Raw genomic sequence first — 23313 nt, 5'->3', positions numbered from 1 at the left:
AGCTGGTGCCAAACATATTGCTCTGCTTCCCATTGGACCACATCAGCGAGGCTGAGAGGGGGGTCTTGTTGTCTGGGCAGCCCAGGACCTGCAGACACACTGCCCAGGCTTGCGCCCCTGGGAGGCCACTTCGGTGCTGCTAACGCGGTGGTTTGACTTCACCACTGGAGGCGCATTCCACTGTCTCTTGAGACAGACAGATGCCAACATTTCACGGTTGGGAGCCGACTTAAATCAGATGCAACTGCTGATGTGAAAAGTTATGTCACAGTAAACCTGTCTGTCTGTGGGATGCCAAAAGCCTCTTCCTTGTTTGTTTGTTTTTGCAGCAGCTGCTCTTTGAGAATGAATTGGTACCTTTCAACAGCTGCACGGAGTGGCAACACTTCAGCAGGTGCGCCTGCCCCCTTTCACATCTGTTCAGTCCTGGTGAAGGAAAGCGTTTCTGTGTAGTAAGTTTAAAACTGACTCAACCCCCCCCTTTTTTTGTTCTTTCAAAAGAGAGCACTTTTAAATGCGTAAAACTTGAGCTGTTGAGCAAAAACATAAACAAGCTCTCTCCTTTATCAGTCATGGCAAGGGATGGCCTTGGCTCTCTAGGGGAACAAAGAAAACACGTCAGAACTTTATCTTATGTGCTGACCACAAAATACGCGCAAGACTGATGTCTGGGGAAAACGCCAAAAGCGTGTTCCCGGAGATGGTGGACCTCGTCCCAGATAAGAGTAGGAAGAGGAAGATCCTTTTATGGTTAGAAGTACAGGAAGGAAGATCCTTTCATGGTTGAGAGTACCAGAGCAGGAACATATGTGATGTCAACCTGCGTACGTAGGCCGACGTGGTTGGGCTCCTAGGGAGGAGTGAGAGGGTGCCTGGAGGATATATAAATGGCATGAAACCTGTCATTTCTTTGGACTTGCTGTGGACTTGATCACACAAGTGCCTTCTGCTATCCGGAGAGCAGAATAAACTCTTTCTCTGAACCAACTCGGTGTCATTTGACTTCCTTCCTCCTGTCTCGGAGCAAAGCAGACCCGATCGGTGAACTCCAATAAGGCTACACTGGAAAAGTCATCCCCTGTCCAGCTCTGCATGTTGTGCATCCATTTCAGAATAAAGCCTCTGTCTGTAAAAATGAATGAATGAATGAATGACTGAATGCCACAACAAGCCAACAATGAATGAATGAAAGCCACAACAAGCCAATGCACACAACCAGACTTGAGCGTTTGGTCGTAGTGAGTGATCTGTGCAGTTTTGAAAACATGTGTTTGCTCCACCAGGTGCCTGGCTAAGAACCGAGTCCACATTGCTTAAGATTCCGCTCAGGTTGTGGGCAACCTTGGGGAATTTCTCACAGATAAGTTTCAAGAATTTTGGACTGACGAACTAGAAGGAGAAGAAGATGAATTTGTAATAACTACAGCTTTCCGGATTGGCAGGAAGCAAGGCAAGAAACCGAGGGATTGTTTAATCACTTTGAGATCCAAGGAAGAAAGAGACAAAATATTGAACCTACACTTCCAGAAGGCTTTGATTATTAAGAATTCTCAAATACAGATTTTTAAAGATATTCCTAAATATTTTTTGGAGGTGAGGACTCAATTTAAAGATTTAGTGGATTTATTGAAACAAAACAACACTCCATTCAGGTGGGAGTTCCCACAAGGGTTGTCCTTTAACTTTAAAGGGAAGAAAATCAAAATAAAAACAATTCAAGATAAAGAACACTTTTTGGAGAGAAATTTTGAGGACTTTCAGAAAGGAACTGTGAGTGAGAGGGAAATACCGGATATTGCAAACTTATCATTTGGATTGACTCCAGCACCGACCGATCAGGAACAAGAACTTGGAGCAGTCGGTGGAAAAGATACCCAGTAACAAAAATGTCTCTGCAACTTCTGAGTTGGAACTGCAATGGTCTTAACCATCCCCGAAAAAGGGCCCAAGTGTTTCATATACTAAAGAAAGAATATTTAGACATAATATGCTTGCAAGAAACTCATATTGCCAGGATACACAGAAAACTTCTGACAAATAAGAGATTAGGACTGGAATTTATTTCCTCAGATAAAGTTAAGAAAAGAGGAGTGGTGATCTATGTCAAGGAAAAATTGGAACCAAAAATGATCTTTAAGGATGAACAAGGAAGATTTCTGGCAGTGGAAATTCAAACTCAAGGAGAAAAAATTCTGATTGTAGGAATCTATGCACCTAATGAGGGGAAGGCTGAGTTCTTCAAGAAGTTGCATGAGACCTTAATGGACTTTATGGACTATAAAATTATAATGATGGGTGATATGAATGGAGTTGTCTCCACAAATATGGATAAAGCTCAAAGACAAGTAATTTCTAAGGATGGGAGACTACCAAAGACTTTCTTCGAACTGACTGACACAATGGACTTGATTGACATTTGGAGAACAAGGAACCCTCTGGAAAGAGAGGGGACCTTTTTCTCTGAAGCAAAAATGACATGGACCAGGATTGACCAAATATGGATTTCTAGCAATCTGGCACCAAGGGTTAAAAAAACAGAAATCTGCCCAAAAACTTGCTCTGACCATAATGCAGTAAAGATGGAAATGAAATTGACAACAGCCGGAACCTTCAGATGGAGAATGAATGACACCCTTTTTAGAGATGAAGCAATTTATAAAAAGGCCCAAAAGACATTGAAAGACTACTTCGAAATAAACCTAAGAACAGATGTGGAAAGAAGAATAATATGGGATGCAAGCAAGGCCGTGATGCGTGGTTTTCTAATCCAGCAGAATTCGATAAAGAGGAAACAACAGAATGAGAAGAAAGAAAAAATTTGGAAACAAATGAAAGAAGGAGAGAAGAAACTGAGATCAAAACCTAAATCTCAGGAGATTTTAAGAGAAATAAAGTATCACCAGACCCAATACATGGAACTGATGAACCAAGAAATAGAATGGAAAATAAAACAAATGAGGCAAAAGACTTTTGAATCAGCAGATAAATGTGGGAAACTGCTGTCATGGCAACTGAAAAAGAGACAAAAGTTGAATACTGTGACATTTCTCGAGGTAGATGGAAAATCTATAAATAAACCAAATGAAATTAGTAATTGTTTTCAAAGTTTTTTCAAGAAATTGTATGCACAAGGGCCAAAAAATGAACAAGAGATAGAAGAATTTATTAAAAAACATGGACTGTCAAAGATTTCGGAAAAAAATAAAAGGATTTTAAATGAGAAAATTACGAACCAGGAAATAGAGGGTGCCATCCAGAATATGCAACTGGGAAAATCACCAGGACCAGATGGGCTGACGGCGAGATACTACAAAGCAATGAAGGAATGGCTAATACAACCATTTAAAGAAGTTTGCAACCAAATTTTGGAGGGGAAAAAGGCTCCCGAATCGTGGAAAGAAGCATTTATCTCACTTATACCGACGACAGAAACTGAGAAACATCAAGTTAAGAACTACCGCCCTATATCACTCTTAAACGTGGATTACAAAATTTTTGCAGACATTTTAGCAAAAAGATTTTAAAAAGTGTTGTTAGAGGAGATTCACAAGGACCAAACAGGCTTTCTCCCAGGGAGACATATGTCAGACAATTTAAGGAACATTATAGATATTTTGGAACTATTGGAGACTGATATAAATAGAAAAGCAGTTTTGATTTTTGTGGACGCGGAGAAAGCCTTTGACAATATTTCTTGGAGCTTTATGAAGAGGAATCTCCAGGGGATGGGGGTAGGCCAAAATTTTGAAAACGGTATAGGTGCAATATACTCTGAGCAAAAAGCTAAATTAATTGTGAATGGTGTGGTTATGGACGAGATCCCAATAGAAAAAGGGACACGACAGGGATGCCCAATATCCCCCCTATTGTTTATATCGGTCCTGGAGGTGTTGTTGAATATGATTAGAAGGGACCAGCTGGTTGAAGGAATACATCTCGGAGCTAAACATTATAAGTTAAGAGCATTTGCAGATGACCTAGTTCTGACTTTGCAACAGCCAGAAGCCAGTACAAAAAGAGTTTTAGAACTAATTGAAATATTTGGTCAAGTGGCAGGTTTTAAATTAAATAAACAGAAGACAAAGGTACTGGAAAAAAATCTAACGACGGGGGAAAAATATAGTTTTCAAAGGGAAACTGGTTTGGAAATAACAAAAAAAGTGAAATACCTGGGGGTGAATTTAACATCTAAGAATGTGAATCTATTTAAAGATAATTATGAGAAATGTTGGTCGGAAGTTAAGAAAGATCTTGACATATGGTCTAGGTTGAGACTATCCTTGTTAGGCTGAATTGCTGTTATTAAGATGAATGTATTGCCGAGATTGTTGTTTTTGTTTCAGACATTGCAAGTTCTAGATAGGATGGACTGTTTCAAGAAGTGGCAGAAAGATATATCCAAATTTGTCTGGCAGGGCAAAAAGCCCAGAATAAAATTTAAGATTTTAACTGATGCAAAAGATAGGGGGGGTTTTGCTCTGCCGGACTTAAGACTTTACTACGAAGCAGCAGCTTTCTGCTGGTTGAAGCAATGGCTACTTCTTGAAGATACAGACATTTTAGACTTGGAAGGGTATGACAATAATTTTGGCTGGCATGCATATCTATGGTATGACAAAGCAAAGGTTTATAAAGGCTTTAAAAATCATATTGTCAGGAAAGCTTTGTATAATGTTTGGAATCGATATAAGGATTTGTTGGAAAGTAAAACACCCAGATGGTTGTCACCAATGGAAGCTAGAGCGGTGAAAAAACTTAATATGGATTCTAATTGGCCAAAATATTGTGAAATCATAGAATATGACGGTGAAAAAGTTAAATTACAGAGTTTTGAGAAACTAAAATCCAAAGTTCGAGACTGGTTACACTATTATCAGATAAATGAGACTTTTAAGCAGGACAGGAAACTAGGATTTCAGAAGGAGAGGTCAAAATTGGAAACAGAACTGTTAGAGACCAATACTAAGAATTTGTCTAAAATGTATAACTTGTTGCTGAAATGGAACACACAGGATGAAACGGTTAAATCAGCTATGATCTGCACAAGACTTAGGTCATGATATTATGTTTGCTGACTGGGAACAGTTATGGACCACAGGCCTTAAATCTACGGCATGTAGTGCCTTGAAAGAAAACATAATGAAAATGATCTATAGGTGGTACATGACCCCAGTCAAGCTTGCAAAGATATATCACTTGCCCAATAACAAATGCTGGAAATGTAACAAATGTGAAGGAACTTTCTACCATCTTTGGTGGACCTGCCCAAAGATTAAGGCCTACTGGGAAATGATCTATAATGAAATTAAGAAAATCCTTAAGTGGACATTTGCAAAGAAACCGGAGGCTTTTCTCTTGGGTATGGTCGGCCAATTAGTACCAAAGAAAGATAGGACTTTTTTCATGTATGCAACTACAGCAGCAAGAACTCTCTTGGCAAAGTATTGGAAGATGCAAGAATTACCTACTCTGGAAGAATGGCAGACGAAGGTGACTGAATTTATGGGACTGGCAGAGATGACCGGCAGAATCCGTGATCAGAGGAGAGAGACAGTGGAAGAGGACTGGAAAAAATTTAAAATATATCTTAAGAACTGCTGTAAAATTTCAGACTGATAAAATGTCAAGGGGTAAGAAACAGAGAATTATAGCTGTAAATGTTTAAGTTAAGAGAACCTGAGGGAAGTTAAATATAGAAATGGAATGAAGGATTGCTAAAAAATTGGAAACAAGGGTGCAGTGAAGGGGAGGTATGGGGAAGTCATGTGTTGTTTGTGAATGTTTTTCTTTGTGTGTTTTTTGTTTATGAAAATTAATAAAAATTATTTTTTTAAAAAAAAAAGATTCCGCTCAGGTTGTGTACACATTACCATTTATCGTGGCTCCAGTGAGCTCATGCTGATGGTGTTGGAAATCAAGTACACACAATGTTAATCCCAATTCATATGTATCCTGTATTTCCTTGAGAAATAGTGCTGTCTGATGCGTTTCCCCTCAAATCAGTTCCCATCCGGTTTGAAAATGTAAGCTGCCGTTAAGTTGAGGTGTGTACGTTTTGAAGATCAGTTGCACATGCTCAGATGACAGATCCCCTGAAGCAGAGTTGGGGAATGCAAGCACAAGTCAGGTAATGTGCATTGATTGAAGAGATCCTCACCCCCTTGCTGACGTGCCCAGTAACATAGGACTTGAAACACAGAAGGGGGAAATAAGCTTGTTGCATTTTTAGCTGCTAATGCGTATGTACCATTAGTATGGCAGATGGTGAGAGCAAATGCACTTGGGTTGCAAGCAAGGTGCATGGTGAATTAGCACGCAACCACTGTGGCCTGCGTTAAATCAGCACAATCCAGAAGCCACAACTCATAACAATTGTGCACCGTTTACGCCGTCTACTAACCCGTTTTCAAGTTGAATTCAAAGTCCTGGTTTTGACCTTCACAGCCATAAGTAGCCTGGGCTCAGAGGGTATCAAGGATCTCTTCCTGTTGAGATCTACTGTTGATACCTACTCGGGGTACGAGCAACACAACAGGGCCTTTTTTGTTTGGGTGTCAAGAATGTCAAACGTTCTCCTAAGGGACTCACCTCTGGCCTATCCATGCACACATTCCAGCAGAGAACTAAGACATTTTCGCTGTCATTTTGGGGGTGCTCTGTTTTAATGATGACACCTGCTACTTTAAATGTGGTTGTAGAATATTTAATTTCTAATATTGTTTAATTTCTAACAAGTTTAATTTCTAACATTGTCCATTTGTGCTTTTTGTTTTACTTGCTTTTTTTTTTAAAAAAAAGATTTTTTGTTTGCCACTGGAAAAGGCAGGATTTAAGTACTTGAGATAAATATGTAAATTCACATTTCTGAGTTTCAGTGAATTTACAAACTTACAGGGAGAACAAATTTACCTGTGCTGGCCTCAAGCCAGAAAAGGCTACTTGGTTAACACCCTTACGCTTGCAAAAAGGAGTTATTGGATCATTAACAGCCATAAGCAGACGGGATGTAAGCGCAAGGAAGCACATTACGGCATTTCTTCACATTGCACAAGCTTGTCATGTCACAAAGATTTTCACCTCCCCTTCCACCCCCACCTGAGAAATTAAGATTCTCAGACAATGTGAAAACCCCTAATGAATTTCTTGTTAATGAATGGAGGTGCTGAAATCATGACAATAAAAGGCATGCAGTGTATCAGTCACCGATGGTGCATTTATAAAACAGGAGTGAGGAGTTCGTGGGGAGATAAAAAGCACATCTGCTATGTGCTAATTAATCAAGCTGATTAAGACTCAATTTGCAGGGTATCTAGGCAGAGCACCGGCTCCTGAAAACCAGCTTCTGTGCAACTAGCCTCTTAAGTGCAGCAATCTCATAAAAGCACCAATCAATGTGTCTGTGTGCGTGCACATGTGTGTGTGTGTGTGGTGCGGGGTGTTTGGCCACATTATCTGCCAGGCCGCGGTCCTATGGAGGTGTGAGGTTGGAATGGGGGGGAAAATTAAACTGCTATTGGGAGTGGGAGACTAAAGATGAAATGGTAAAGGCGGCAATGATTAAATGGGCTACCTTATTAAGGAAAAATTACAAAAGACGATGTATTGGTGGTACTTGACACCCAGCAAACTGGTGAAAATGTACAGAAAAGGGTCAAATCTATCCTGGAAGTGCCACAAGGTAGAGGAAACCCTAATCCGTATGTGGTGGTCATGTAAATATACTAGTGAATACTGGGAGATGATGATTCATACAAAATTAGAAAAGATCCTTAAGATCACATTTACCAAAAGGCCCGAGGCATTTCTGTTAAGGATAACAAGTGATGGTATTCCGAAAGATGCACCCAATCTCTTTTTTAAAATGCGACTGCCGCAGCTAGAGTAGTATACGCAAAAACACACACAACAACAACAAAGAAAAGAAAAAGATGTACCCATGAAAGAAATGTGACAATAAATTGATAGAATACACAGAATTAGTAACTATGACCGTGAAACTAAGAAATAAGAATGAGTCACGGATAAGAGACGAGTAGAAGTGCTTTTAAGAGTATCTTAGAAGGTATAATAGTCAATTTAACCTACAAGTAGGAATGAACACATGAGCAGCAGATAACATTAAATAAAAGATGATTTGAGATGAAAATGGGTGGAATAATAGATTATAAAGCCGACAAAAGACTATCTAGAATGCCATGGGGAGATGGACTGGGAAGTCCGAGGATAAGAGATAATGATGAATGCTGTATGATGTATATGTAAGTTGTAAAAATGCATAAACAAAATAATAAAAAAGGAAAAGAAATATGTGACCCACAACAAGCAGTCATTGCTGCTCCTAGCAGCCCACAAGGCTGACCATTTGCTAAGGCCTACCAAGTAAGATTACCAAGATCGGCTGAATCTGATTTTCTGACCTGGCTGCGTCTCATGTTATGCAACAGCGAGAGGCTCTCAGTTTGAGCGGACATGGACTCTGGGAAGGTCATACACAGCGTGCATAGCCTCTGATCTAGCCAAGCCAAGTGCAATGGGAGACCACGATCCAGAAGGCTTGTTTCTGGGGAGCTTATTCTACAAAAATGGCTTGCTCTTTATTTTGATATTGAATGAGCCCCTTTCAACATGCTCACATGGGGCCTCTTCTGTTCTGAAGAACTACTCTCTGTGAGTGCGTGGAATAGTGGCTGGTATAGGTGCCTTCCCGCCCCACATCGGTGGAGACAGTTCATAGGAGGGCACACCTGCGCTATTTTGTGGTTCTGCCTCATTTTCTGGTCTTTCCGGTGTGGCAGCCATCTTGCAATATGCCGTGACCCCACTCCAGCCATTTTGTATTATGGCATAACAACAACAACAACAACAACAACAACAACAACTTATTATTTGTACCACGCCCATCTGGCTGGGGTTCCCCAGCCACTCTGGGCAGCTTCCAACAGAGATTAAAAATAAATTAAACCATCAGTCATTAAAAACTTCCCTAAACAGGGCTGCCTTCAGATGTCTTCTAAACGTCAGGTAGTTGTTTATCTCCTTGACACCTGATCGGAGGGCATTCCACAGGGCAGGTGCCACTACCGAGAAGGCCCTCTGCCTGCTTCCCTGTAACTTGGCTTCTCGCAGTGAGGGAAGCACCAGAAAGCCCTCGGAGCAGGACCTCAGCATCCGGGCAGAACGATGGGAGTGGAGACGTTCCTTCAGGTATACTGGGCCAAGGCTGTTTAGGGCTTTAAAGGTCAACACCAACACTTTGAATTGTGCTCGGAAACGCACTGGGAGCCAATATAGGTCTTTCAAGACCGGTGTTATGTGGTCCCGGCGGCCACTCCCAGTCGCCAGTCTAGCTGCCGCATTCTGGATTAGTTGTAGTTTCCGAGTCACCTTCAAAGGTAGCCCCACGTAGAGCGCATTGCAGTAGTCCAAGCGAGAGATAACTAGAGCATGCACACGCTGGCAACCATTTAGTGACCGGCACCCACCGGCTTTCTCCAAATTCCCAAATGTGCCCACCGGCCCAAAAAGATTGCTGACCCTCAGCTGTGCCATCACAAAGGGCATTGGATGTGCTCTGACTTTGTAGGAGGCCCTACTGGGTCAGAAAGAGAGGCAGCCAACTGAAGGCATCTTGCCTGGAGGCCCATAACAAATGTGGCATGGAGCCTGACCACAGGGAGATGGGAGTTTGTTTGTTTGTTGCACCATGTCGATAACATGTAAATTGGGCCTCTTATTCACACTCAGACACACACACAGACACACACACACCAGAGTGCCCTTGCTGTGCAGTCCAGCAAGCCTCTCGTCTTGAGCCAGCATTTGTAAAACGATATTTCTATATTTACTTAAACATCTATTTAAAGAGGAATCCTTCATAATTACTCACCCACAGATAGATGACACTGTTTTGGCTGTGTTTATTTAGTTTCTATTAGCGATTGGCAAAAAGTCTACTGTGGCTTTAAAGCAGCTCTAGATGAATGACCCCTTGATCATAAAATAAGGTACACTGCCTTTTTCTTTTCTTTTTTCTTTTTAGTCCTTGTGGGAAACGGATGGCAGAAAGACATATATCAATGTCTCCTCCTATCGTTTCCAGATAAAAATACAAAAATCCAATAAATTCTAATGGGACTGGCTTAAGAGGCAAATTCTCAGAAGGACACAGTGGTATTTTAAGTATCCTAACACTTTGGGGGTCATACCAGACTGCAGAGAGACAATATGCAGAAGTTCAATTAAGTGATCTTAAATATACACCCTTAGTTGAACGCCCAGGCCCCATTTCTGACACAGTGGGTTACCACCACAAGTATTGTTTACACCTGTTCAAAGTATGCATACAGGACCAGTCACCATGACAGCTATTAGCAGAAGCTATAACTAGCCTGACTTTCATTTTGTTGGGCAATTTTTTTTTTATTAAAAAAAGAAAGAAATGAATTTGGTGGGATTTGGACAGGGCAAATATGCAAACTTTGCATTGCCTAAATGTCTTTCTAGGAGATTCATATTTATATATATTCTTTAAAAAAATAATCTAATTGCAAATCCCATTTTATAACACTCCAAGGTTGCCTGTGTGGGATGCAACCCTATGGTTTGCATAATCTAACACTGTGGGCCAGACAGGTTTAAACCTTCTGTTGTGAAGTTTGGCTCAATCAGGGTTGGCTAAACTATTATTTGACTACAACGCCCATCATCCCTGACCACTGGCCATGCGGGCTGAGGCTGATGGGAGTTGGGAGTCCTAACAACATCTCAAGGGCCACATGTTCCCCACCCCTGGGTTCAATCCACTGGAGAGGATGGTTCAAGTGTATGATTAATAAAACAAAATAAAAAACCTCCTAAGCTTAAGACCAGGCATGCGGGTGGCACTGTGGGTTAAACCACAGAGCCTAGGACTTGCTGATCAGAAGGTCGGCGGTTCGAATCCCCGTGACGGGGTGAGATCCCATTGCTCGGCCCCTGCTCCTGCCAACCTAGCAGTTCGAAAGCACGTGCAAGTAGATAAATAGGTACCACTCCAGCGGGAAGGTAAACGGCGTTTCGGTGCGCTGCTCTGGTTTGCCAGAAGCCAGTGGCGTAGCGTGGGTTGTCAGCACCCGGGGCAAGGCAAGTAATTTGCGCCCCCTAACCCGTGGATTTGCGCCCCCTAACCCGTGGATTTGCCCTAACCCCAGATGTTGCGCCCGGTGCGGCCGGCCCCCCCTGCACCCCCCACGCTACGCCACTGCCAGAAGCGGCTTAGTCATGCTGGCCACATGACCCGGAAGCTGTACGCTGGCTCCCTCAGCCAATAAAATGAGATGAGCGCTGCAACCCCAGAGTCGGCAACGACAGGACCTAATGGTCAGGGGTCCCTTTACCTTTACCTTTAAGGTTAAGACTTACTGGAATGTATTAACTGATACCACAGTCAGACTGGAGTTGTTTGGAGAATCTCTCCCCATAACACGAAATATAGTTTGGAACTATGACATAGCAGCTTAATTGGCTGAGCACTGGACCATTTAGATCAGTATTATCTGCTCTAGCTGCTACCCGAGAGATGGCAGGGAGTTAACACGCAGTCATCTGCAGGCAGACCACATGAGCCATCAGAGAGTTATGGCCAGACCTAAAAGGCTTGTCTTGTTCCCAAGTCAATTTACTGAGTATCCTGGGAGATGCCTCATAATCTTCCGTAACGGCCGGGGGGTCTTGTGGGAAAATGTTTCACAAAAGTACAGGCAGCTCCCCACTCCCCGTGTTACGTTCCGAGTCACTATGCGTGTTGGCGAAATTGTGTATAACTGAAACCCATCGAAAAATCCGGCAAACATCCGCACTATATTTAAAGCATTGTTGTAAGACTTTTTAAGAGGCATGGCTTCCGCCCAAATAATCCTGCAAGCTATAGTTGGTTCAAGGTCTCCTAACAATTCCCACCACTCTGATGAAAATATGGTTCTCAGGATTCTTGGGAGAAGTCGCGATTCGTGAAGTGGTATATAATAGTGCTTTAAAGGCATAGTGTGGATGTGAGCTTCATTATTACAATCACCAGCAGAACATCACCCTCCGTGCATTTATCGCAGTATAGATTTCTTCTAGCCACTGAGCAAAAGAGGCTAATCCAAGGCTGCTTACGCAATAAACCCATTTGTAACATAAAAAATGTCGTCTCTCTCAATCTGGAATGATCCATGCTCATCCTCCACATGCTAGATCATGCCACCCATAAGGGTAGATATAGTAACTTCACAACATATCTGAAAACCCTTGCCTTCATTAAGTTATCCAATGCATTTTCCTCCTGACTTGAGAAATGAAGAAGGAAGTGCCTATTACAGGTCTTGGTAGAGTGTCAATTGGACAGGTCTGGATAATCACCCTCCTGATGGCTGGCACCACATACATCTGTTCTCAAACTGCAGGATAGCACAGAATTAACCTGCAATGAGCTTTTATTTTCTGAATGACACGGGTTTCTCAAGAAGCAGCTTTTCAGGGGCGAATTTTTTTGTAACAGATCTAAACTGTGAGTGGACTACGTGGGGGGGGGGACCCCAAACACTCTAGTCTCCATTGCTTATAGAATAAAATCTGAGTTGGCAGCCTATGTTCTTCTTTGGCATGTGGGAATTCCCTTTGACAACTGTGAAGCTGTTGTCAGCAGACTCTTGAAGCCCTGGAAGACCATCACAGTCAACGATGTCATATTTGCTATTGAAAGACCAGGTGTTAAGAGTGGGCACACTTCTGAGAACTGCCCTCCTGGCATCTGCCACATCCTCTTTGAATACCAGGGCCCAAAGGAAGCTTGCTCTCCCAACCGCCCCACAACTACTACTTACAACAAGAAGGCCCAAAACACTCCTGGGGCAAAATTAGAATAGCAAGAAGTAGCATCACACTCAACTCACCTGATTTTCTGGAAGATGATGGCTGTGTGTTCCTGAGCATGGCTGTTGACTTAGAATCACTGGTAGCGGCAGCAACTGCAGCAGATGGCGTTCTGTGCAAAAGATTGTATTTTAGTTTCTTCTTCTGTTGCTTTGAATGTATATTTTGTATTTTTAAAATTCTTTTTATTGAATGATTTTCATGGATAACAAAGGTACATAAAACATCTCTGTTTTCAGTTCAGAGTCCTATCCATAGGTTACATCTGGTATGGAACGTTGCTATCACAGGCATTGTGAGGTTGTGAGGGGAGAGTTTTATTTTGGGGTGTTTTATTTGATGATTTAATGTAGGCTGTAAACGTCTTTGATATTTTTGTTCTTAAAAAATATAAAGTGTTATAGAAATGAAATGAAAAATAATGTTGCAAGGAGAAAAAGACAACAATGGCGCCAGCAGAAAGAAAGAACAAGCGTTTGCAGCGATTACGACTGCGTCCCTTCCCCAAAGGAGTTTACAAAACTGTAGCCATAAATCTGCTTTACCTAAATCTTGTGTTGTGGCTTGGTCTGCAACACGACACAGGGAACATGCAAACAACACAGATCTGCCATATCTGTGGCAACATGAAAGAGCGAAGAAAGTGAAGCAATAACTATTTGAATGGGAAATGCTCCAGACGAAACAGCACCCTGGTAGTGTTATTCAAATAGATTAAGAAAGAATAGAAAAATAAGCAAGGCTTTAGCATGCAAAACACAGCCTTAATTCCTGCAACAGCCAGTGACAAATTGAGAGTCACCCGTAAATCACTGCAGAGTATCTTGTGAGATTCGATCTTGGGCCAAGATGTAAGGCAGCCAGGGCGTGCTTGTGAAATGGGACCAGCCCATTTGATATCCTTGCATTTATATATCAGTCATCGGTGGAGGGAGTGCAAAGGACTTGCAAAGAGGAAGGAGGGGAACCTCTGGTGCTTTTCTTTTCGCTTCTGAAGAGGGAACAGAATCCCAGGCCTTTCCTGATATGCCCTGGTCGCTAGCTGTGTTCTTAGGAAGTCAAGAGGCCACAGATTCTGAGGGAGAAGAGTCGGTGGAAGAAGATTGGAAGAAATTCAAAGATTATATACAGAAATCTTGTAAAATTAAGGAATGTTAGAAAGATGTTGGAATGAAGTTACATGGCTTTAGCAGAAATGTTATAAAGAATTAAGTATAATAGATTGTAATTGGATTAAAGGAAAAAATAATGTTAGAATTTGTTAAGTTAAATGATAGGACAGAAGTTTGAGGAAGAGGGAAAGGATTTGCTGAAACAATTAATCGAAGTGGAATACAAAAAAAGGGAGGTGTGAGGTCGCTGAAACAAGTAAAAGAAAGTTAATAACATTGAAAGTATTCTTTTTCTTTTTTAATTGTTTTTGTTTTATTTTTGTTATGTATATGTAATATTTTTGTTTTTGTATTGTATTGTATTGTATGGTTTTGTTATGTTTAATTCTTATTGTTTTTCCTTTCTGTAACTTTCAAAACTTTAATAAATATTTAAAAAAAAAAAAAAAAAAGGCCACAGATTCTGTCCCGGCTGTAAATAAATCGGATTGCATTTTGGCAGGGCCCGTTTTAAATTTAAAAGGCACAGGGCTGAGGAGGAGGAGTGGTCCTTTTTGCTATAGAGATGTATCAAGGCCCCATCTGCCTGCGCCAACCTCTATATCCCATTCCCGTCATCACCCTCAGCCGCTCTGGGCTGCTGCTAAGACCCGGTATTTGCAACATGCGCCTCTCCTTCCAGTCTGCTGCTGGAACAGCGGCATGTTCTTGGAACAGAGCGGGGATAACGGAGGTTCTGTCCCCAAACAGCTTTGAATATGTCATCATTTGCCTCGAGCCCCTGCGCTTGGCACCGTATCACTTTCCAACTCAGATTCAGTAAGGCTTGATCACTTCCAAAGGGGACAATTAACAGTGACATCCCAGGGGCGTCTACTCAGAAGTAAGCTTCACTCAGGTCAACACGGACCGCCTGGATTCACTAGAGAATCCATAAACTGTATGGATTCACCATCAGGTTGAGTAACAGGAGTCAAGCTGCACAGACCTGCGGCCTTTATGTCAGGTTTCCATTTTCATTTTGGAACCATTCACCGTTAACTTTTTACGTACACACGCAAAATGCTTTTATGTGTACATGGGTAAAAGATATCGGGCAGTATCCAGTGCACTCGTTCTGCTGGGGCGTTGTTTCTTAGCCTTTTCTAACCCATGCCCCCTTTCAGCCAACAGAAAAATCCCATACTCTTCCCATACTTTTAACGTCAAATAATAATTTTGGGATAATAATAAAAGTAAATCTAAGTATTTATATTCCAATATATATATGCAAATTTTCAAAAAAAACACCACCCATATGAAATTTCAAAAAGGCGCCTTCAATTATTATTAATGTGAGAATGGATGAGCCATGCTTGCCACATCTCAGGTCACTTTCAACAGCCAGTCTGTCGCACCTTTGCTTTAATAGCCACAAGAGCAGAAACACCAGCTTTGCAATGCCATACAGATGGTATAATGATGAACAGAGCTGATGGAAAAAGAAGAGATCCCCCATCTGGGATGGCTATATGGGAAAAAGGCAATTCAACAAATATACAGCGGTTCGTCAGCGGTTAATGGGAAAGTTTTTTCCTGAATGTAGAAAGCTTGCAAATTGCTTACGTAGTGGTTGCTAAGATTCTGGCTCTCTCCAAACTGCTCTTTTTTTTGCAGGTGCATTCTGCAACATGTAACTGATACAAAAAGTGATGGACTTACACCAGACCACCCGTCCAACATTCTGCAGTATTAGTTGTGTGATGTTTCCACCTTGTCACCATATTATTGCTGCCTGCAGGGGCACTCTCAAAATACAGTGCAGCAGAAGCAGGAAAAAAATTACCTGGAACTGATGCACATAGAGACCTAAGAAGTTACAGGTTTCCAGCATTACTTCAGGGTAATACACTGATTGGAAATATATTCAAATCAAAACTTCTGCAGTCTCGAACAGTGATGAAAGCAGGATCTCATATAACCGCCCCAATACCGTCACGAGCACGAATCATCATAAACGCACAACAAAAAAAGAAAGTCTGCAAGGGTCCTGTGGTGTCGAGTCAGCTCAGTATAATGTATTGTCTCACACAGTTGTGTAGCAAAACAAAACAAATTCCTTCCAGTAGCACCTTAAAGACCAACTAAGTCAGTTCTTGGTATGAGCTTTCGTGTGCATGCACACTTCTTCAGATACACTGAAACAGAAGTTTCCAGACCCTTCTATATAGTGAGAAGGTGGGGAGGGGTATTACTCAGAAGGGTGGTGGGAATGGGTGATTGGCAGATAGCTGTGATGAGCCTGTTGACGACTCTTAACGACTGCAATAGGTCTTACAGGAAAAAGCAAGGGGTGAAAAGGTGAAAAATGGCTTTGTCATGTATAATGAGATAAGAATCCAAGGTCTTTGTTCAGACCAGGTTTCTCCATGGTTTTAAGTTTGGTGATAAGTTGTAATTCAGCAGCTTCTCTTTCCAGTCTATTTCTGAAATTCCTTTGTAGTAAAACAGCTACTTTGAGATCTTGTATAGAATGTCCTGGGAGATTGAAGTGTTCTCCTACTGGTTTCTCTGTCTTGTGATTCCTGATGTCCGATTTATGCCCGTTTATTCTTTGGCATAAGGTCTGGCCTGTTTGTCCAATATAGAGAGCTGAAGGACACTGTTGGCATTTTATGGCATACACAATGTTAGACGATGAGCAATTAAATAGTCCCGAGATGGTATGTGTGATGTTGTTGGGGCCAGTAATGGTGTTGTCCGGGTGTATGTGGCAGCAAAGTTGGCATCTGGGTTTATTGCAGGCTCTGGTGCCAGTGTCCGCGTTAGGTCTGGTTGTAGTATTATTGTGGGGTGTCCTTCAGCTCTCTATATTGGACAAACAGGCCAGACCTTACGCCTTACTAGTTGTGTAGCAGTTAGAGAACACTCTGCTCTAACTTTCTTCTTTCAGTGATCACAAAATTACCCTGTCAGGCTGGAACATTTGATATCCACCATAGCAGATCTCAGTATTTGTACTTTTGTTGGTCCCACACAATGAAAGACACAAAATAGGTAACATGATATTTTTGCTAACAGAGATGAGGCTTGATAGTAGGTGAGAAAGGGTTGTGTAACTGTGTTCGTTTCTTTTGATATATTTTCTTCCCTCCCGCCTTCCCCCCTGGCCCGGGAAGAAAATAAATAATTCTTTACTTCTGTCTCTCTTTTTAATTTGGGGCCAAGGATTTAACAACTTGCGAGAGCACCAATTCAGAGACAACAATAATGTTACATTTCCTGGCACTGAAAAGAACCCCCTGCCTCTTATAAGTCACTTCAGGATGGCCTGATGATGGAACTTCCATTGTATCTGTGAACACATCCAAAGTGAGAACGGGCAGTTCACAAAGAAGTTGGTGCGTCAGAAAGGAAAGATGTTTCTTCACAATGAAAATACTGCCATGTGGAATTTCAGAATATAGGCATCAGGGTCATGTAAAGAAATGGAGCCTTTAATTGAAGCTGCAACGCTTTCCAAGATACCCTTACATTTTAGGAGGGAAAAAGTGAGTCTTATAGAGCAAAAAATACGGTAGGTGTTTCAGCAGATTCTGCTGAAAGGTAAGCTTCCATGTTACCAGATGGAAGAAAATTTTACAGCTTTTGCCAGCCAAGTGACATCCACTTGCATTATATATTTTGGGAAAGCTGTGTGTTTATTCGTTCATTTGGACACCTATTAAGATATCAAAACCAATTTTTTGGTGATGGTTGCTGAGATCAAGGAGCCATTTTCTGTCTGTGTTTGGATATAGCAGGACACCATTTTGAATCAAGATGGTGGTGGAATGAACCTGATCAAAACTGACCTTAGCCACTGATTTCAAAACTGCACTGATTTGTTGGTTTCTTGGAATTCCTGAGCAACTCTGGGGACAAGGCTTCTTGCACATAGACTGGCTACATATGTGTTCTAGTCATGACAAAGAGGTACAATTTCTAGATATTCCATTTGACTCTGCCCAAGAGCAATTAGACATGGCAGAAACCCTGGACCTAATCTTGAGTGGTGCACAGTACCTGCTGCAAGATGTAGGTGTTGTAAGCCAACCATGAGAGCAATGACCATGGTGGTATTAAACTAAACATTTTGTTGTTTTTGTTGTTTAGTCGTTTAGTTGTGTCCGACTCTTCATGACCCCATGGACCAGAGCACGCCAGGCACTCCTGTCTTCCACTGCCTCCTGCAGTTTGGTCAAACTCATGCTGGTAGCTTCAAGAACACTATACAACCATCTTGTTCTCTGTCATCCCCTTCTCCTTGTGCCCTCCATCTTTCCCAACATCAAGGTCTTTTCCAGGGAGTCTTCTCTTCTCATGAGGTGGCCAAAGTCTTGGAGCCTCAGCTTCACGATCTGTCCTTCCAGTGAGCAACAGGGCTGATTTCCTTCAGAATGGATAGGTTGGATCTTCTTGCAGTCCATAGGACTCTCCAGAGTCTCCTCCAGCACCAGAATTCAAAAGCATCCATTCTTCGACGATCAGCCTTCTTTATGGTCCAGCGTTCACTTCCATACATCACTACTGGGAAAACCATACATGTAAACAAACGACCAAACACCAAGCAAACCCAACATGGCCATTTTTGACTTCAAAAGAGCAAACTTTTCCCAAATGAGGAGATTGGTAAAAAGAAAGTTTCTTCTGTAGAGAAGAAGCCGGTCTTTCAGATATTTGGAGCCCAAGTCATTACGTGCTTTAAACACTAACATGAGCACCTTGAATTGGGCCTCGAAACGAACTGTTGCTCATCATTCTTCTGCAGGCATTTGGGCCAGTCCTTCTGATGGAAGCTGAGAGGGCCTCTGCAAGTGCTGCCATCAGAAGTGGCACCAAAATAGATAAATAGTGCAGGCCCAAAAGTAGCTTTAAGGGGAACTGATATCTGCATTGGATCTCATTTTCCTAAAAATAACGCCTTACTGATTACTGGGTTGCCCTCAGGGAACGGACACAAACAGAGCTCCCGCTTGTCGCCTTCCAAGAAATGTTTGTTTCTTTGTAGATGGGCAACAAAATCTTTGTGACACTGGAATGGTGCCTCGGATCATCTTACCCGAAGCCAGGATTTGGAAATTATATTTATGGCTAAACTCAAAGCTGCTCCAAAAAACTCTTGAGCAAAACCAGCTAAAGAGGGAGAAGGCAAGTGTTAAGAATTATTAATGTTATTATTTTTACGTGTGTCAGCAGGAAAGACTTTAGATAAGCTAAAAGTCCACTTCTGTCCTTAAAGGTATTCTTGGGATGCTGGTATTTTAACCATATGAATACAGTAATATAAGAAGTCCTCCCCACAGCTGGAGCATTGTAAATCCTGTCCCAATGAATAATCAAGGGAGGCATTTAAAGCATTTACAAGAGGGTGGCTGAAGTCCAGCATATGCATATACAAGGGAATAAGCAGGCATGCGAAGGACCCCCATGATGTCTTTTTTATTGTGTATTTATGATGGTTTCAGGGCAGTTATATGTGATCCTGCTTTCAGTACTTGTTTATGCCTGCAAAGGTTTCTGGGCAGACGTACCACTTCATTTCCAATCAGTGTGCATCCCATAACTTGCTTATGATAATCTACAAACTTTTCTTGGCCACAAATGTCCTGCTTTAGTTGTGCTATAGAGCAAGAATGCCCCTATAGACATCAAAAACGTGGTATGGAAAACTATAGTTAATTCACCCAGGAAGTCTTTGATTGTGGTATGCCATGAAAATAAGAGAGAAGGTGTGGTTTGAGCAGGCCTAGGTCTCGTGTATATTGAACTCAAGGTAAGTTAATGTCTGAACGGGGTTATCAGCTAGGATAAACATAACCTTTGGCTCTTACTTGAGCCAAACAACACAAGCAGATCCCATACCCTCCAACTTATTGAGTACCAAAACTGGGAATGTGCATCTTTCCATCTGTGCTCCCAAATCACGTGACCCATGCAATATCATGGAGTCTGAAATATGTGCTGTTATTGGGACCGTGCTGTAACAGCTCCCAAAAATGATTGTTTGGGGATGCCACGTGAGATGATGCCCCCCCAGCGCATTTTTTCAGGGCAAGATCTCAGTGCGAAGTCATGCGATATCACAGCAGCCAAACGGGTTGCCATACTCTTGCAGAGAAAAATGGGATGTCCCTTTTTTTCTGGGACACTTGTGGGGTATGAGATTCAGCATAACTACTTGGCATCTGAGGGCAGGTGCCAGGGTTCCTGCAGGACTCACCAATATGCTGACACTGACCCTTGGTACTCCAAGCTGGCTCTGTGAACTTCAATTTTAATTTCCCACGATGCCCTGGAGTGACACTACATTAGGCGCAATGGGGCATTATGAAAAACTAAAACCGGTAGTTGCCCTTGGTGTGTTGCTGCCACCACCACCATGAGGAAAGTCTCATGTGAGATCACCAGAGACCACTTTGCCCAGATGCCCCTCAAACATGGAGCTGACCCTGAAGACAAACTTTGCAAAAGTTGACTTACAAGTCAATTCAATGAAGAAATCACAAGCAAAGCAAAGCAAAATAAAAATGAACCAGTGCCTACCCTTCAGCCTTAAAATGTGGCTCTGTTAATGGTTATGCCTTTTTTTTTAATGTCCATGTAGAAATGTGCTTTGACTGAATGCAGCTATTAAAATACCAGACCTGGTTTTATTGGCACTGCTATGCAAGTTAAAGGAAGTGGGAACTCTCCGTGTCAAGAGGCAACAAGGGAAAAAAAGACAAAAATGATTGTTGTAAGGCTGCTTCTTCTTTTTTAGTGCTCTGACAAGTAAAACCACATTCTGTCAAAGAATCCAGCATTGGGACCCAGCAAATTCAGCAGAATCCAAAATTCCTGATCAGGCTAATGTAGGGTGGCCATACATCTGGAATTTCCCGGACATATCTGGAATACTGCAGTGTCCTGGCGGATATCAGCAAAATGTCCAGGAAAATCTGGGCGCATGGCAACCCAGGTCGGCAGCGTTGTTTTTGCTGATTTTCCTTAAAGACAGCTCAAAAACATCAAGTTTGTGTGTGTGTGTGATTTTGCCAAAAAAGCTCATCAACTTTTCTGTCCAGATTTTTGCTGCTCGGAATACGGCAACCCTAGGCTACTGAAAAAAGCCAACTGGCATTTACTTCGTTTTTATTTACTAGCAAAGGCAGCACACTTTTAAAAGGCCCTGCAGGAACAAAGAAACACAGGAAGCTGCCATCAGACCGTTGGGCTCATCTAGCCCCATATTGTCTACACCAGGGGTCAGCAAACATTTCCAGCAGGGGGGCGGTCCACTGTCCCTCAGACCTTGTGGGGGGCTGGACTATATATTTTTTTTGGGGGGGGGATGAACGAATTCCTATGCCTTACAAATAACCCAGAGGTGCATTTTAAATAAAAGCACACATTCTACTCATGTAAAAACACCAGGCAGGGCCCACAAATAACCCCGAGATGCATTTTAAATAAAAACACACATTCTACTCATGCAAAAATAAATTCCCGGACCATCCACAGGCCAGATTTAGACGGCAATTGGGCCGGATCCGGGCCCCGGGCCTTAGTTTGCCTACCCATGGTCTACCCTGACCGGCAGCAGCTCTCCAGGATTTGAGGCAAGACCGTACCTGGAGATGCTGGGGATTGAACCCGTGGCCTTCTGCTTGCAATCCTGTTGAGAACGAGGGACTTGGATCATCCAGCTTCTTTCTATGGGCACTCGAGGGTGCTGTCATGTCAGGGGCCCCAGTGAGGCGAAGACGAAAGCCTTCCCTAAACTGCTCAGCACAGATAGTGGGGCTGCAGGTGCCCAAACCAGCCAGAGATTCGGCCTAGGCCCAAACCCGACCCAGGAGCGGAGTAAGGCAGCAGTCCAAGGTCCGTGGCACAGGCAAAGGGCACAACAAGCAAGGCAGGCCGAGGCTTGTACTCGGGAACTAGGCCCAAGGGCCCGGAGGCCTAGGAATCGCATTGCTCAAGGGGGAGGCCTTCTATGGGCTGGCTTCTGAAACCGCAGCTGCAGGCAGTGAAGGAATATCAAGCCCTGCTTACTCACAAGTAGACCTCTTGGCCTAGGAGGCGCCTGTGTGGCTGGAGCCAGCTCATAGGAAATACTGAGCTCAATGGACCAATGGCCTGACTAAGGTAAAGAAGAGACCTTTTATTCGTTTTTGTAGAGGGAAGTGAGGGGCAGGTGGGGCTCGTCAATCTGGGAAGGTAGCTCATCCAGGAGAAAGAAAACTCTGGTCCTATACTTCCACTGCCTTGTGGGATTTCTTCAAGAAAAGCCTAAGGAGTAAACCCAGTGCTTTTTTTCCTAAAAAAAATAATGTTTAGGGGTACTGTCATTCCGTCTGAGAATCAGGAAACACCGCGACAGGAAATGAGGCTGCCATCAGGGGTAGCAATGGAACTGACGATTCACCGTGCTAAAAAATAATAATTTTCATTTTAAAAATTTCTCCCATTAGATACACAAAATGTTTCGGGGTATGCATACCCCTGCGTCCCCCCCAGAAAAAAATCACTAAGTAAACCCTACACAAATCCAAAGTGGAGTCCCTAAGAGGGTTGAATGGCAGCTTGCACACCTTTTCCCAGCAACTCCTACAGCCAAGCTGGTGCCAAATGTATTGCTCTTTTCCTTTGGACCACATCAGCCAGGCTGGGGGGGGGGTGTCTTGTCACATGCTGTCCAGGCTTGCGCCCTGGGGAGATTACTTTGGTGCTGCAAACACAACAGTTTGACTTTCACCTTCATAGTTGCACTCCACTCTCTCTTGAGACAGACGGATGCCAACATCAAAAATGTAATATCACTTAGGCCTGCTGTGATTGATAGTTCCTAACTTGAATGAAGAACAGCCCAAACCCAAGCCCAATAACAGTTCAAACATAAGCATAAGCACAATTTAAATCTGTAAGATTGTCTTCTGAGTAAATAGGGATCAGGTTGTTAACTGTTTTAGGAGTCTGTTTTGACTAGCAGCGATGGGAAGCTGTAGTTTGTGGCTTGGCACACCTGCTTGAGCGGTCTGGAGTCACCTGTATTTCAAGGCCACTCATTAATTCCTGCTGATTTGCTTGGGACTAACCGCTTTCTGGATCATGAAGGTTAATTTTGACGTATCTCAAAGGTACCGTTGATGCATGGAAGATCCTACTTTCAGGAAGCAGGCAGGACTTCATTATTTTGACCTCTTCCGGACCTATAAATGTCAATGATTTGAATGAATGGATTCTGCCAGGAGATTTGTCTCAATATAGCTGCTAAACAAGGCAACTGTCAGCTTACCTCCACCAG

At 42.6% G+C, this 23313-nt stretch overlaps 1 long non-coding RNA gene across 1 annotated transcript in view; it reads right to left on the bottom strand.

Moving 5' to 3' along the window:
* Positions 1 to 22683, bottom strand: part of LOC309352914 — a 57917-nt gene extending 35234 nt beyond the window's left edge. The window contains exons 1-2 of the long non-coding RNA XR_014161474.1: positions 22601 to 22683; positions 12915 to 13006 (exon numbers count right to left, since the gene is read on the bottom strand). This is a non-coding gene — a long non-coding RNA (uncharacterized lncRNA). The remainder of the gene's footprint in view (positions 1 to 12914; positions 13007 to 22600) is intronic.
* Between the last annotated feature and the right edge of the window lie 630 nt (positions 22684 to 23313).

This window comes from Podarcis erhardii (assembly GCF_964252035.2).
Source record: "Podarcis erhardii genome assembly, chromosome: 11".
In the NCBI taxonomy this organism is placed as follows: Eukaryota; Metazoa; Chordata; class Lepidosauria; order Squamata; family Lacertidae; genus Podarcis; species Podarcis erhardii.
Note: the sequence above shows the minus strand (reverse complement) of the source record. Positions and strands in the feature narration are given on the sequence as shown.